Raw genomic sequence first — 16189 nt, forward strand, 5'->3', positions numbered from 1 at the left:
AATGTTAAATAAAATTCGGAGAAAAAATAGAGGGGTCTCGACTCCTTTTCATTGGTCAGACAAAATGTCATGATGCGTACAGTGACATGGGATGAAATTTCAAAGATTGTAATGATTAGGGATGAAATTTTATTGTTTTCCTCCAGAAAAAAATTACAAGAAGGTCATGTTTTTCTAATTTCATCTGAGTTTATTTTATTCAATCATTTTCCCAGACTTTCTTTCCGCTTTTAAAATTTCCTCTCCAATTATGTCAAATGTACACTGTGGTCAAGTGTAATTAGATACTGGTGCTTGCCTTCCACCGTTTTTAGTCTAGTTGGATAATAATGTGAAGTCGACCTCTGTTAAAACCACAGGAGTAATTAAAACACAGGAAGCTGTATGTTTCGAAGGGGCAAAACACAGTCTTGAGAATGATCTTTCCAAAGAAGAGCACCAAGTTATGGATATCAAATTAAATATGAAGCCTTGTGTTTCAGGCTGTGATTTCAGCCAGACCTGAGCTCTCATTGGCAACGAACTGAGAAGTCAAGAAATGTTCTAAAAAGAAAACAAACAAACAAACAAACAAACAAAAAAACGTTTAAAAGTACAAGCAAGTTATTGTGCCAACCAGAACCTATGGAAGAAAAATAAATCTTTGAGAAAATGAAATTGCACAGGAATGAAAAATCTAAGTAGAACAACACAATATTAGCTGCTATGATACACAAAAGAAAACAAACAAACAAACAAAACTGGACCTAAAATCTTGGACAGAGAGCTCTAGCGATGAGAGAAGAATAAGGAAGATTTTGGCAATTTTGTGGGAAAAGAAAAATAACTGATGTCGATTTGAGGGGATAAGACTGTGAAATAGAAATCAATAGCAAAATGGTCGTAAAAACTCAACATTTTTGTAAATGAGATGACCTACTTCTAAATCATTCATTGCTCAAATAAGGCATCAAAAGAAAAATACTTCTGGCTGTGTGATAATGAAAATAAGACATAGCCAATGTGTGGGATGGTACTAGAGTTAAGCAAAAAAGAAAATTTACAGCCATACTTTCTTCATGAGAAAATTTAAAAACCCGTATGTCAATAACCTAACTTGCTATTTCAAGACATTAGAAAAAGGGCAGTAAATCAACCTCAATAAAAATAGAAGGGAAAAGTATATATAATAGCAGGAGTAAATGAAATAAAGTATTAGTAGTGAAAACCTGACTTTCTGAAATGAATTGAAATTCACAGGCCCATAGGAAGATTAACTGAGAAGGTTAAGAAAGCATGACAGAGGGGAAACTAATTTTTGATAGCAGCAATAAAAAAGGGAACATCATCAAAGATCCTTCAGGTGTTTAAAACATAGTACTATAGAAACCTCATGTCAAAAACTGCACTTTCTATAAACTAGATAAATTGCTAGAAAACCCAGTGTATCACCTCTGAAACAATAATAAAATGTAAATAATCCTATATCTATTAATAAAATTGACTCTGTGACATTTTAGTAATAAGCAGTATGCATGCTTTTCCAGAGAAAATAAAAGCACAGAAGAGACCACTCCCAACTTAGTTTATGCAGATAGGGCAGTTCTCGTACCATAAATTAAAATGCTATTGGAAAAAAAATTGGACTTTTCTTTAGATGAACAAATCTTTTTTTGGTTTTTATTTGGTATTAATCCATGTTTATCTCACATAGGGTTACATTCCATCTGGGGAGTTGGTACATGTACTTAACACATTGCAATCCTTTCTTTTATCTTCTTTCTTTCCCCTTTTCTCCTCCATCTCTTGATGGTCTTCCCACTGGACAAAGATCTATCACTCTGCCTCTTATTACCTATCTTTTATTTTCTGTTTACTTACATTTCAGATTTTTCATATAAGAGAAACTATGTGATATTTTCTTCTGTGTCTGATTTAGTTCACTTAATATTATGGTCTCATGATCCATTTTTCCACAAATGACTCAAATTTTTGCTTATGTATGGTAAAGGAGTACCCCACTGTATTTAAATACTTTCTTTTCTTCATCCATTCATCTCTGGATGAACATGTAGGCCACTTTTAAGATCTAGCTATCATAAATTGTGCTGCTATAAACATAAGCATGCGTATATCACTTGTAATAGGATTTTTTTAACAATTCGGAGAAATTACCTAAAAAGGAATGGCTGGGTCAGATAGAATTGCTAGTTTCTAGCATTTTGATGAATCGCCACATTGATTTCCATAGTGGTTGTACAAGTTTACATTCCCAAAGTTTAAGGGTTTTTCATTGCAACCTCTCCAAATTTTGCTACTATTTACTTCCTTGACAATAGCCATTGTTGGGGTAACATGTTTTAATTTGCAGCTGTCTAATAGTCAGAGATGTTGAATGTTTTTTCACGTATTTATTGGTCATTCTTACTTCTTCTGAGTAGAATATTCAATTTAGTTGCTTGCTTTTTGTTTGGGTGTGTTATTTTTTGAGGGCTCTATTTCTGAGTTCTTTGTGTATTCTGCATATTCTGTCTAAGAAATAGCAGGCAAACTTTTTTTTCCATTCTGTAGGTTGTCTCTTTACTCTGTTGGTTGCTTCTTTTGGTGTGCAGGAGCATTTTGATTTGATATTCCATTTGTTGATCCTCAGTACTATTTCCCAGGCTTCTGAAATTCTGTTCAGAAAGTCTTTGCCTATGTCTATGTCTTTCAAGGTTTTGTCTATTTTGTCTGTCACCAGGGTTTCTATTTTAACCTTTGGATCTTTGATCCATTTTGATTTTAGTTTAGTATATGGTTAGAGAAATGGTCTAGAGTTGAACTTTGGTATGAAGATAGCCAGTTTTCCCAGCACCATTTATTAAAGAGTCTATGTTTCCTCCAGTATATGCTGTTGACATTTTGTCAAAGATCAAATAGCCAAATGTGGCTAGGGAGTTGTTTTTACATCCTCTATTCTATACCATTGATTCTGTATCTGTTCTTATGCCAGCACCACACTGGTTTTAATCAGTGTAGCTTTGTAATATAACTTCAAATCTGAGATTGTGATGCCTACTACTTTGGTCTTCTGCTACTCCAGGTCTCTTCTGGTTCCGTATAAATTTTAGGATTTTTTTTGTCAAGTTGTGTGTGGAAAGCTGTTAGTATTTTGATTGAGATTGCCTTAAATATGAATATCAGTTTTAGAAGGATGGCCATTTTGATTATATGATTCTACCTATTCAGGAACAGGGGAAATAATTTCATTTTCTGATACTCTTTTCAATATCTTTTTCTTGAATACTATTGGTTTTGTTGTACAGACCTATCATTTCCTTGATTAGGTGAATTCTTACATTTCTAACTTCTATCAATGTTATTGTGAGGGGTGTTGTTTTATTATTTCCTTTCTCACTGAGTTCGTTATTGGCGTACAGTAACATTTTTTATTTTTTTGTGTGGCTTTGTATCTTGCTACATTCACAGATTTAGTTATTATTAATTCTAAGAGTTTTTGGTGAAACTTTTTGGGGACTTCTATATAGAAGATCTAGCCACCTACAAATAATAATAATTTTAATATATTGAGTCATCTTTGCATTTCTATGATAAACTTTACTTGATTGTGATGTACCATCTTTTGGATAATTTGTTGCACTTTCTTTGCCAGTATCTTATTGAGAATTTTTGTAGATGTAGCATTCTTAGACAAAAAGTCCAAGTATATGTTTAAAATATTTAATAAAATTTGTCGCTTTCTTGATTATACAATCTTAATAAACATGTAATGCATATGATGAGATAGCCAGATACTGTAAAATAATGTTAAAGCAAGCATATGTGAACTTTAATGGTTGATTGATAAAGACAGAAAAATAAAGTGATTAGTAGTAAGAAACCAGAGAATCAAATTTGAAAACATTGGTATTTAATATTATGCCAAAGCATGAAATAATCTGGAAGTAAATCTAACTAAGGAGACATGATAATTGTACTCTAAAAATCCCAGTAATTATTGAGAGAAATTTTTAAAATCTAGACAATCAGAGGGAGTTGTTATTTTCATGGATTGGAAGAACTAATATATTTAAGATGTTACTTCTCTGTGCTGCTATACATATTTGAATTAAGCTCAATCTAAGTTCTATATAAATAGAATCAACAATAAAACAGACACTTTGGGCATTACTTCATTTAATTAATAGAAAGTATTGTTTATCCAGATTGTCGTGTATATTAGTAGCTTGAAACTTTTACTATTCTATTAAATAGCTTATTTAGTTACCTGTTAATTAGTTTTTGGGTTGCTGTCAGTTTTTGGCTTTGTAAGGAGAGGTGCCATGAAAATTGCTTAAAAGGACTTATTATTCATAAGTCTTTCTTATGAGCATACAAGTTCTTTTTCTTGCAGATATATCAAGAGGTGTAATGCTTGGAATATATAGAAGTTGTATATTTAAAGTTTTAATAAACTCTTCTGAGTGGTTGCATCCCTTCTTGTTCACATGTACAGTGTTGTATCTTGTATCTAGATGTCCCTCCAAAGCCTCATGAATTCACAGGTGGGGCGTTTTGGAGCCAACTGGATCTAGGCATGTGATATTGGGATAAAGAGTGTGTGGGACTAGATTATCCACCTTTTTGAATCAGGGTAGTTTTGAGTGTGGATAATGGTGAGGCCCACACTGGGTGTGGCACCACCCAAATGGCTTGTGGCCTGGATGAGATGCAGAGGTAAGGGAGGCTTGCTTACAAGCTGCTTCTGTGGCTTGTCTTGCTGCTTGCTGTTTTCTGCCTGCCTTGCTACAGACTGATTTTCCTCCACCAGGGCCCTGTGCCGTGCTACTCTGCCGTGGAACCAGCCGACTGTGGACTGAAACCTCTACAAACTGAGATGAAACAAACTTTTCTTCTTTTAACCTGTAAATGCTGTATATTTTGTCTTAGCAACAAGAAAAGTAATTAAGACAAGCAGCATATAAATTTCAATTCTACATCTTCACCAAGCGATAAGATCTATCTTTTTTAGTTTTAATAGCGATAGCTCATTCCATTTGCGTTTTCCTAATGACTAATGATTTGAACATCATTTCACCAGTTTATATTTTTGTTTGTAATCTTCTTTGTTAAAGAGTCTAATCTTTGGGCTATTCATATTGAATTATTTTTGGTCATTTGCCTGAATGCAAGTTGTAGGTATCCTTTCTATAGTCCAGTGTCTTTTATCAGACACATGACTTAAGATATCTTCTCACAATCTGATTTAACTTTATAATCTTTAAAGAACATCTTTTAAGAGGAGAAACCATTAATTGTGAAAAATCTAGTTTATATTTTTTACTTTCATATATTGTACTTTTAGTATTACAGCTATGAAATCATTGCCTATCTTATGATTATAAAACATTTGCTCCTATATTTTCATGTGAGATGTCAATTTAGGTTTTACACTGGCCCTATATATTGTGTTGAGTTGAATTTTTGCATGTGGTTCAAAAATGGATGAACTCTTTCCCTGTAGCTCTGTACTTTTGTGTCACATGGACTAAATACCTGGCATTCACAACTTAAAGGAGGGAGAATTAATGTTTGGACCCAATGTGAGGAGTGGTATAGTTCCAACCTCCTAATAGCACGTTTGACTGTGAACTCGTGCATGGATGAATCCACTGGTGAATATAGCACCTCGTGATCTAATCACTTTACAAAAGCCCCACCCTTGTACAGATGAGCCTGTGAGGAATAAGTTAGTTCCCCCCGTTACACTCCGCTATGCTTTCTTTTTTTCCTTCCTTTCCTCCCTTCTTTTTTCAAATAGATATCCAGTTATAGCACCGCAATATGTTAAAAAAGACTCTTCTTTTGCTATTTTGTCACCTGTTTACATCTGTCTACAATCAATGATTCTAGTGGTTTTTTATATCATAGTAAAAATCACCTTTCCACAGGTGGTCCAAGTTCTGAATTCGCTATTCTATTCCACTGATTCATTTGTCTATGTGGATCTAACTACCACACTATAATGATGCTACTGACTTAAATTTTTTTAGTTATTCTAGGTCATTTGCATTTCTGTATAAGTTTTATAATCACTTGGTCAATTTCTACAAAAAAGAAAACTTGGTGGAATTTTGGATTGGAATGGGAAATCAACATTGGCTACCATAATGCCTCTTGCTGCCCATACCATTAGACATAATAATATCAAATAAAACAAAACAGAATGAAACCAATCAAAGCAGAACACTAAATAAAACAAAATAACAAAATGCAACAAAACAGTAAGAACAATATTGAATTTCAAAAAGACAGAAGGAAATTCCCCATATTTGCTATGTTTCAGATTGTAATCCTCTTAATAGATGCTCCGACTACCAACCTTAGCCCTGCAAAAAATCAAACAATACAAGCATTAAGTTGCTTTTGCACCTCAGTTGCTATCAACTCAACCTGTCCTCTGAATCAGCTGGGTGCATGAGGGGGTGACAGGGAGGCAGTGTTCTTGGCTCCCAGCCTGCTCCCTGCCTGGCTCATGGGAAGGGTGATTTGGCTTCTTATTACTCCTCCCAGGCCCATCATGGTTTCCACTGACTCACGGAAAGGGCAAATTGGCTTATTTCCAAGTTTCAATCTATAAATCAATATGGAGGGAGGATTGATAGCTGAACGATAGAGTCTTCCAGACAATTAGTACAGTATATCTCTCCACTTACTTAGGTCTTATTTAATGTCTCTCAGAAATTTTTTTTTTTTGGTTTTGTTTTTAGTATCAGGAATTAAACTCAGGACCTCCCACTTGCTAGACAGGCACTGTACCTCTGAGCTATATCATCAGCCCTCAGAGATATTTTATAGTCTCCAGTGAACTGATCTTCTATATTATTGTCAGTTTATTTTAAATACTTCGTATTTTAATAATATTACAAATTTTTGAAATAGTTTAATTTCCATTGTTGAATTTTAATATATAGAAGTGCAATTGAATTGTTCATTGATCTTTTTTACTTTGAAACCTTGCTAATCTCATATTACTTACAATGCATTTTAAAAATATTTTATTGAATTTTCTACATAAAAAGATCATGATGTCTCAGAAAAAATAGTTATACTTCTCCAATTGGTATACCTTTTATTTCATATCCTTGCCTTATTCCATTGGCTGATGCCTCAAGGTGAATAGTTTTATAAAAGTAATAACAGCAGACATTCTCATGTTGTTCCTGATGTTGGGGATAAGGCATTTGGTATCTTGCTTTTAAGTATGATGCTAACTGCAAGTTTTAATATTTTTACTTTATCACATAAAAGATTGCTTTATTACAATTCTTGAGCAATTTGATTATGTTGTTCTTCCTGTACTTTTTTCACATTGTTTGTGCTTGGGTTTTTTTTTAAGCCTCTTAAATATATTAGCATGTAGTTTCATAAAGCTGGAACTTTAAAAAATTATTTCTTCATATTTTTCTACCCCTCCCCTTCCTTCTGACTGCATCTTTCATGCTTTAGGGACTCAAGTTACATTTATATTAAAATGCTCAAAATTATTTGACTACACAATGATTATTTTTGATCATATTGTTTCTCCATGTATTTTATTTTGGATAGTGTTTATTTCTCTTATTTCCTTTTGCAATGTAAAATCTTCATTTCCATTCTGTACATTCTTATCACAGAAGTTATTATTTTCATCTCTGATGGCTTAGTATATCGTCAATGTTTCTGCTTACATTTTGGAACATGTGGAATTCAGTCATAACAGCTTTAATGTCATTATGTGATAATAACATCTGTAGAGTTCTGTATTGGTTTCAATTAAATATTTCCTTTCTACACATTGTGGTCATATTTTCCTTTATTTTTGCATGCCTATGAAATTTAATTGGATGCTAGGCATTGTGTATTTTTATCTTACAGTGTGACAAGTATTTTATATGTATATACACATTCTGGAGCTTTGATCTGGGATGTAATTGTTATTTTTAAATCTCTTTGATCCTTTGGAATCTCATTTTAAATTGTGCTCAGCAGCACCAGAACAGTGTTCAGTCTCAGACCAATTGCTTCCCTCTACTGACGCAAGACATTTATGAGCACTCTACAGTGTCCTGCAAAGTATGAGTTCATTTGGTGCCTGGTGGGAACAGGCACTATTTCTGGCCCTATGTAAACACACAAGCCCCTTTCCCTGAACTCCTTTCAGGTAGTTGTTTCTTGTTTTCTCTTGTGGAAGGCTGATTAGTATTCGAAGGGTGTCTGCAATAGACTTCTGGGCTTCTCTTTGTAGCTGTACCTCCCTGGTACTCTGATCTATCGACTTTGGCTACCTTGAACTCCCAGGTGCAGCTCCATTTAATTCAAAGTGTGTGACAGTTTTTATCCATATTCCCCTTCCCCATGTTAAAGTCTGAAACTTTCCCATGGCAGTAAGCAAGGTTTTGTAAGTCTTATCTCATTTATCCATGTCACACACGGATTGCTGTAATCCACTGCCGGAACTGCAATGTTTCGGTAATCTTCATTCATATAGTTGTGCCATTTTCTGTGTTGTGGTTTAAGGCAGGAGGGTAAATATGGCTGTTGCTATTCTATAGAAGTGAAAAGTCCTCCTATTGGTTACTTATGGATTATATTTCTACTATTCTAGTGGTTACTCAAGAAAATTTCAAATGTCTAAAATTAATAAAATTAGTTAAGAGTTTTTCACTTTATCTAATAAATGTTTTCTTAAATTTATTCATAGATCTAATATTTTACTTCTTTAGTAATTTTATGGCACAAGTTTTCTCTTTCTTACAGTGTCTCTCAAGACTATTTTAAAGGTTTTTTCCCTCCATTTATTCGTTGGTGTTATATAAAACTCTTTTCTTTATCTTGCTATCACTTCTGAAAGATAATTTCACCAAGTACATTAATTCTTTCACTGGAATTATTCTGCTTGGACTTACTGAATCTGGTCATCTTGCGACTTTATCTTTTAAAATATAAGTGTTACTGAGGAGATCATCTTTCAGAAGTTTTATGCAGAGTTATGTAAGTTTTCTGTTGAGTAAGAGAGTGAGTTGTAGTGAAAAGGCAGAACGAGGTACTTTCTCTGCCAAGCTCACTCATTTTGATTTGGTACCGTGTTTTTATTTCCTCTGTTCTAACTGGCACAATAATCCAGGATCCGGCAGCTTTCTGTGAAGAGCCGGTTTAGAGTTTGTGGTACATATTTCTACACTTGAAAATTTCCTTTGGTATCCTGGCAACTAACAAGGCATCTAAAGAGATGATTATACAAAGTAACTTGGGACCTATTTAAGTGTTTTTTGCTTCCAAGAAAAAATTCTGGATATCTAAAATGTCTTATTATCAAAAAAGGTATGGAAGGGATTTGATTTGTGGATTCTCTTTGCATACAGATTTATTTTTTCCTATTAAACTATAAACTGTATCTAGTTTAATATATTTTACCATTTTTATCTTCATAACTGCACATTTTACTTAGTTCACTGTCAGTAAGTTATTTTTCCTTATTCTTAGAAGATGTCTATGATAAATTTAAATTATAAATTAAGGGTAGAGAGAGATTAATAACAATGGCTAATAAAGTACAACAATTATGATACTATTCTATGATAAATGGTAATCAGTCTGACAGTTGGGTGACTAGGAGGCTAAGCTCAGGTAGCGTTTATGAGTAGAGAGGGCAAAGGGAGGATTCATGTCCTAGGCAGGACGGAGCAGAATAACATGAGCATTGCAGTACTACTCTTAACCTCATACTGTTAAATCTTAGGATGCATTTGTTTCTGGAATTTTTCATTTAACATCTTGTACACAGTTGATCACTGATAACTAAACAAAGGGGATGGAAACCGTACTAAAGGGTGGGGGCGATGTTTCGCTTTGTGCGTGTGTGTTTGTGTTGCTTAAGATTAAATGCAGTGCCTCACACATGCCAGGCAAGTGTTCTACCACCTAGCACACTTGGTGGTACACCTGTGGTGTTCCACCACACCTCCAGCTCTCTTTGAATTTTTAGGCCAAAAGGAGGCAAGGTAGAATGACTTTTGAAGAATGAAATTCAAAATTCAGTGATGGATTGCATGATCAGGAAAAAGGCCATAGGGATAGATAAGAAAATTATAAGTTTGAAACAAAAGTTTCTGAAAGGTAGTAAAGAGGTACGGAGAAATGAGCAGAGGAGTGGAAATTCAACCGTAATGTGACTTCTGCTGGTCATAGAAAGGTGTGAGGAAAGATGGAGAAGGCAAGAACTGGATGAGAAGAAGGCTCGGGGAAGAAGCATATTCAATATGGCAGACCTTTCATCAGAGCTGTTGAAAGAACTGATGAAGGGTGAGAAGATGAAGTAGAGAAAGAATGAGTAATGGATAGAACAAACTCAGGGAGGAGATAGGAAAATACAGAATCAAGAGCATAGTAGTTAGAATGGTGAACTTCTAAATAGAAGAGAGAAAGTCAGAATATATGGAAATATAATTTGGTTGAGAGTAAAAGGCAAGGAAGGTTGAGGGATATTTTACCTGATGGAAACTATTTTCTCATTTATTAATGTATTTCCCAACGACTATGTAAAAGGATTAGAAGCAGCTGGAATGTGAGTAAAAGGAAAAGAAACTGTATCCTGAATAACTTAATTGGAACAGCTGCAAGAGAATTTATAGCAGTATATAGCTACCATTGACTTATTTAGGAAAAGACAACAAAAAGAAAAGATCTGGGGAAAAGATCCATATGATCCAAAAGAAAACAACATCCATATTGTTACAAATTTTTACTATTTGAGTGGTATGGACTTTAGATTTTTATTAGTTACTAGATGACTGTAAGTTTGTTTAGAGCTATGATTCTTTCTTTCTTTCTTTCTTTCTTTCTTTCTTTCTTTCTTTCTTTCTTTCTTTCTTTCTTTCTTTCTTTCACAAGGCAAAAGTTTTGAGTCTCCAGAGTCTAGAGTAGAAGCTTTTCTATCCCTCCAGTTAGGTGGGGACAAGTATCGAGAATGAGGATGGACAGTTCATTTTCAACTTTATGAGTGCTGGAGACACAATGTTGAATTTCAGTCTACATGAAAACTTCAAAACAAGGGAATGTATATGTACTATCAAGATGCTAAATCATGTCATAAGAACATATAATGTAGCTGGGTGTGGTCACGCATGTGTGTAATCCTGCACGCAAGGCAGGAGGTTTACTGCAAGTTTGAAGCCAACCTTGGCTACACAGTGAGTTTAAGGCCAGTGTGTACTGCTTAATGATATCATATCTCAAAAACAAATGTAATATGAAACCGTATATGGACCAGGCCCAGAGAACACTGTTATGATTCCTATCTGCTACAGACTTCATTAAAATTTTAAGTATAATTCAACTTGACCATTTTTCCCTCCTGGCACTTAAACTTTATATAATATTGAAGCTTCGTAGTGTTCAAGGGAGGTAAGATTCTTTGATTCATTGACAAGAAAGCATATATTTCATAGAGACTGTCTTCTACCTTCAGATTTCCACAGTTGATTGCTTTAGATAGAAAAGAAATTCACAGTCTTGAATATCCACTGACTGAGTCACTGAAAGGCAATGGCCCAATACAAATATTATAATAAAAGATGAAACTAAGAAGGACCAAATAAGAAGTAAATTTGAAATGGAAAATGTTCTTTCCAAAATGAAACACTTAGTCCAGGAAAGCTTTGGGTGTCAAACCTTGAACCTGAGAAGAGCTTGGCTCTGAAGTCTTGGCTTCTGCTGTGGGTATGTCTGCTGCTCCCTGTGTGGCTCCATGTGACACACGCTTCTCAAGTGAAGAGAGAGAAAATGAATTCCAGCCGGAATGTGGGGTCTGTCTAAAAACAAGGTTTCACTCATCAGTCTTCCCCAGGTTGTTATTTATCTAATATCCTTTTTTTAGCTCCAGGCCCATAGACCATACTGCTATTCCTGGGCCCATGTTGAGGCTTTCTGTGACAAGTGTCTCATCCAGGGCACAGTTCCTTATGCACTCAGTTCAGGCACAGTGCAAATCTGTTCCTGGTGTGCTCAAAGTACAGTATCAGGGTCTAGTAACTAAAGTGATGATTCAGGTAATGCAAGCAACAATCATTTTATAAAAGTGCTTTAGGGAAAAAATCTTTTCATAGAAAAAGAGTGGATATTGGATACCCAGGATATTGTCAAGAGCTGAAATTGCCCAGAATGGGGTGCGGTGGGGGGAGAAGCTCTGGTTGAAGTTGACCTTGTGTCTATCCTTGTCTCCAATTGTCAAACTTTAAGGCTCTCGCACAATGTATTTTGCTTCAAACACTGTGTTTGTTGCTTTCATTTCTATTGTCTCTTTTAATCCTCCCCCGTACAAGTGAAGCTGGTTGGAAGTGTTTAGTGACTTTGCCACAAAGGCTGTAAAATCATCCATACTTAAAATTTAAAAAATCAAACCAATTTCCTGCTCATGATACTCCCATAGTCCATAATTGGTGTTAAAATAAATTCTAAACTTCCTACAATGTTGGACAGGGATTTACTTTGCCTGCTCTGCCTGGGTCTGTGTCATGAAATCCACACTGTCCTCTCCCCACTGGTTACTATACAGCCTCCTTGAATTTCTTTGAACTTAGAAAGTTTATTGAATATCTCATCTTTGTATGTTCTGAACCTACCATGTGGAAATCTATGTTATCCCCACTTTCTTTCCTGAGGCTTTTTTCACTCTTATGTTTTATTATTTCCTCGTATTCTGTCATATTGTATTATTTTTATTTGATTTCCTACTGGAACGTGAATAAACTGAAATAGACTGTTGGTGGAGTTATTTTAGGTTCTTTGTGCAAGAACCCAGTCTGGCCTCCCTGGAACTCAGTAAATGGAAAACGTGAATAAAATGTATCATTGGTTTTCTCTCCATTGACTTCTGTATTATTTTGAATGAATAGGAATATCGTATTATACTTGCTGCAATGTTTACTTGGTGTTCATTATACTCAAGCATAAGTTCAATGCTTTGTAAACTTTATTTAATATTCACATATTGACACACATGAACATTTTCACTTTAATCTCTCTTTTACAGATGGCATATGATGCTCAAAAAAAGTAAATGATGAGTCACAAACTTTCAAGTAGCTGAGCCTTGAAATCCAGTGTATCTGTCATGGATTCCATGTGCGTACTCATTACTAGAAGATAGGACACTATTCTGCTAAGAGTGATTTTGTTGTGGCCATCCTCTGTAAGAAATCAGTGAACTATCGCTTCCCTTGTACAGATAAGAAAGATTGAGGCCAATGTTAGGTTGGAAAAAAGAGAACAGATTAAGATTTTTATATTTGGGCCTGGGAGTTTAGCTCAGCAGCATAAGCACTTGCCTTGAAAGCAGGCAGTTGTGAGTTTGATCCCCGGTACCAATAAAAAGGAAAAAAAGACAAAAAAAAAAAAAGATTTGTATATTTTATTTCCATATACTTTCCTGCATATGTCATAGTAACCTATAATTAGTGAAGAACTTCTTGAAGAATATTAGCTACCAATACAAAGGGAAAAAACGTTTAGGTATTTCTGGATAATGCTAATCCAAATAACACATTAAATGGAAATTAACCAAGCAAAGTACATGAAATTCACATTTGAAATAGTGGACAATATTTTGATGAAATAAGAATCTCTTGTATGTAAATGTTAAGTTAACCATTAGTAACTGTCAGATGTTATTACATTCATGAGTAAACAAAGAGAGACCCAAAATCAAAATAGACTTTTATCCACTTTATAGTCATTTTTAATATACTAAATATATGGGTAAATAAGAATATTAAATCAATACTTACTTATTCATAAACATTTAAATATGATTATTCTCAGATATGAGGGCCAATATCAATATGGTTTATTTATGGTTTTAAAATGGCATTGTCATTCTATTATACCAAAGAATAGTAATCATCAAAATTGTAATATAACTACTAAATACCAAGAATATGGATAAATAGACATATAGACAAAGTTGGGTATTTGTACAATCTCATCTCGTTTGTTTTAAAATACTAAAGTAGTCCCATCCACAGGCTTCTGCTTCATAAATTTACTCAGCTTTTACTCCAAAGTCAAAGTTAACATTTTTCTCTTAAAGCTACAGTGAAATGAAATAAAAAATAAAAATAAAGACACAAATTTACTAGAAAAAAAAGAGAACTGGAGAGAAGAAATCATCAGAAAAGAAATCAGAAATTAGAAACTAAACAAAGAAAAGACATGTGTTAACTGACGTAAAGAAGAGAAAACTATGACCCAAGTGTGTGGAGGTAGTGCAGCTCAACAACGGTGCACTGCTTACCATGTGTGAATCACTGGACTTGATCCCTACACCGTCAAAGAAATTTGGGGGGGGGGAGAGAGAGAGAGAGAGAGAGAGAGAGAGAGAGAGAGAGAGAGAGAGAGAGAGAGAGAAGTTAAGCGTACAGGAGGAAATAAAAGAGCAGGAGAGGAAGATAAGGAACGATGAGACACTGCAACAGGATCCTGAGCAAGCACGTAGTTTTGAGTGTGAGAATAAGATAGAGCTGTAGCCAGGAAATAAAGATGAAGGAATGTGTGTGTGTGTGTGTGTGTGTGTGTGTGTGTGTGTGTGTATATATACATATATATATATATATATATATATATATATCCAATATCTCCAGATATTGAAAGTGACATCCTTCTACTAATCTAGCAGATGACTGAAATTCACTGAAGAAAGCTCTGAATTTGGAGATGATAAACACAAGCAAATCCAGAAATAAGAATGTGATACATCTCTCTGAGAGCAGAAAACTAAACGAGTGTCTACAAGCTCACCTCCAGCTCTTTTCTGTTTTGGGGAGCCGTATCTAATTATATTCACTCACAATGCCACCTTCTCAACATTCCAAGTGAGAAGTTTTCTTACTGGAAAACCAATCAGTTCAAAGAAGAAACCAACAGATGAAGGATTTTGAAATCTTTCCCACAGAACACTCAAGGTTGTAGTCCTAAGGAGGATCAGCCTGCTACAAGGACTGCCACAGCACAAATTTTACTCACTTTCCAAGACCTACCAAGCATCCTTTACATGCCTTATTTTAAAATAAGGGTTGACAGATAGCACTATCAAACAGATAAAGGCTTCACCATGATCGTAAAAAGAACAAACAAATAACAACCAGAGACAAAATAAAAGAAATATGCTTAAATTCAGCACAATTCTGAGAGGAATGCTTCAGAAGAACAGTTAATAAGTCTTTACAGAAAAAAGAGAATATATTGCATTCACTAAAAGAGCTAAAAGTGAAGTAGATTAGAGAGAACTCTTAGAAATTCAAGAGTACAGAAAAAAATGTAGTAGAAAGACTGAAAGATAATTTCACATGATTTTTCCTGTCCTACATGGACTGGAGACTTGGGTCTACTTTAGGAAAGCCTAGGAAAGTTATGATCCAGATCTGTTCAACAATGACAGCCATTTGGACATTGTCTATAAAGCTGAGGAGAATCATATTATTATAGGACCAATGCGTGCTTGGGTCTGGCTGAGGCTTCACAGTGGTTTCTGGATGTTTCTCAGAGAATCACCTCCTTTATTTTTGAAGGGTCCTCCTTGGATCCCTAAATCCAGTGGGAATTTCCCTAGTTCCTGTTCCTGCAGGTATCTGGTGATTGTTAAAGTTCCATTTCCTTTATTAATTAAAGCACTCTCTGCTTGTTGTATCTAGAGTATTTGCTGTATCCCAAAGAAGTTCTCACTTAGCAGTAAAGAAGAATGAAGTCTTTTGACCGGAGCCGCGGGAGACAGGAGACCAAACTCGAGCAGGATCAGCTCTCAAACTTTATTACGTACAGCGAACCGGACCTGACAAGGTCCGCCACCCTCAACGTTGGTTCCTCTTCCGCCGTTGGGGGCAGGAACAACCTCTTATAAGGGGAAGCAGTATCCAATCACAGAGAAGCGCGCCTAACAAGCTGATAGGCTGGCGTCATGGGTAACTGGGCAGATATGACAATTTGGCGGGCTTGTTCAGGCCGGGAAGAACCCGGAAGCAGGAAATGGGCGCCATTCATAGGCGGCTTCCCACAGTCTTTCATTAGGAGTGCACACCATATGCTTGTATATGTGTAGTAGCTGGGAATTAGAACTAACACAAGCAGTTGTCACTAGGGTAATTGATAAGTAAAATATTATGTCTGTAGTGCTGCAGAGTAACAAAGATCAGTTCAA

The sequence above is a fragment of the Cavia porcellus genome, unplaced genomic scaffold (assembly GCF_034190915.1).
Source record: "Cavia porcellus strain 051 isolate PalLab524CR breed Dunkin Hartley unplaced genomic scaffold, mCavPor4.1 scaffold_13, whole genome shotgun sequence".
NCBI lineage: Eukaryota > Metazoa > Chordata > Mammalia > Rodentia > Caviidae > Cavia > Cavia porcellus.